Consider the following 2,024-nt stretch of genomic DNA (forward strand, 5'->3'; position numbering starts at 1 on the left):
AATAAGACAGTACAAAAATTATAGACTTTGTAGCAATACTCTTTCATACACAACTTTATTCATTCAATACAGTAATCTTTGAGTGCCTAAAATAATGTTAAACATTTTTCAGCCCTTTCCTATATTAGGCACTGTGCTTAAATCTTGGTATATCATCTGGTCTGATCCTTATAAAAAAAAACCTTTGGGGGCACATTCTTTGCTTGTCTTTTCAATAAGTGGCTGCACCCAGATTTGGGCTTGCTTGTGCCCAAGACTTTTCTTCTTAACCACTATCCTCTGCTGCCTCCATGTGCCGCTTTGGGTCAGCAACAAACTTGGGCGCTGAGAAACAAACATGTTTAGGTCAAGTTCTTCTCTTCAGGAGGCTGTTTTTAGAGTTGCAGAGATTAAACCAACCCAGGAACAAATGATATAAAAGCATCCTCTGTAGGACGAGTTTGCCAGTTGGGGGTTAAATCAGTTACCTTGTGGTGGTTGGGTTGTCTTTTTTACCATGTCTTGAAGCATTTTAACATATTCAAACTTGCCCAAAAGTCAAGAGAGTAGTGTAACGATCCCCATGAACCATTGCCCAGCTTAACTGTTATCAGATTTGTGGTCAGTCTTGTTTCAACTATACCCCACTCACTTTCTCTCTCCTTGCCCCCTGCCTACTGGATGTTCTGAAGCAAATAGCCGACATCATATTCTTGTAGCCATAAAAACTTCAGTATCTGGGCGGCGGACTTGGCCCAGTGGTTAGGGCGTCCGTCTACCACATGGGAGGTCTGCAGTTCAAACCCCTGGCTTCCTTGACCCATGTGGGGCTGGCCCATGTGCAGTGCTGATGTGTGCGAGGAGTGCCCTAAGGAGAGCCGCCCAGTGCGAAAGAAAGTGCAGCCTGCCCAGGAATGGCGCCACACACACGGAGAGCTGACCCAACAAGATGACGCAACAGAAAGAAACACAGATTCCCGTGCTGCTGACAACAACAGAAGCGGACAAAGAAGATGCAGCAAATAGACACAGAGAACAGATAACTGGTTGGGGGGGGGGGCGGGTGAAGGGGAGAGGAAAAAAAAAACAACTTCAGTATTGTGGATTGGAGATAGCTCGGTGGTTGAGCACCTGCTTCACATGTACATGGTCCCAGGTTTAAACCCCAGTAGCTCTTAAAAAACAAACACAAACACAAAAAACACTTTAATATGTATCTTTTTCTTTTTTAGTAAATAATTTTATTGATACATTTTTAAAAGATTTTTTATTTCTCTTCACCCCCCTCATTGTTTGCATTTGCTGTGTCTGTTTGTTGTGTGCTTGTCTTCTTTTTTTTTTTTTTAGGAGGCACCAGGAACCAAACCTGGGACCTCCCACGTGGGAGGGAGGTGCCTAATTGCTTGAGCCACCTCTGCTCCCTGCTTTGTTGTGTTTCTCATTATGTTTTCCTCCTTGTGTCTTTTGTTGTGTCACCTCACCACGCCTGCCCATCATGACAACTTGCTGTCTTGCTCATCTTCTTTAGGAGGCACCAGGAACACACACACCCCCGTGGTAGGCAGGAGCTCAATTGCTTGAGCCACATCCGCTTCCCAATACATATCTTTTTAAGCAAAGGAATCCTTGTAAACGTCACCACAATACCCCTAAAAAAATAAATTAACAATAATACCTTAACATCATTCAGTCACTTTCATATATTCAAATTAACTGCTTGAGGTGCCACATGCCCAGATTAATAAAAAGCTCAGTTACTCTCTTGGGACTCCTTCCCTGGTAAATTACCCACAAAGTCTGCCTAAGCCATCCCAGTCCTGCTTCCAAACATCTCAAGGAGAAAGAACTAGATCAACTGAACAGTCCACCAACAGGTACCCCCTTTGTTAAAGCTATTTTTATTTTTCAGGAAGTACTGGGGATTGCAACCCGGGACCTCATATATGGGAAGCAGGCACTCTATCACTGAGCCACAAACATTCCCCAATGAGACTTGGTTTTTTTATTTGTTTGTTTTTAGGAGGTACTGAGGATTGAACCTGAGA

Source organism: Dasypus novemcinctus, chromosome X (assembly GCF_030445035.2).
Source record: "Dasypus novemcinctus isolate mDasNov1 chromosome X, mDasNov1.1.hap2, whole genome shotgun sequence".
Taxonomy (NCBI): domain Eukaryota; kingdom Metazoa; phylum Chordata; class Mammalia; order Cingulata; family Dasypodidae; genus Dasypus; species Dasypus novemcinctus.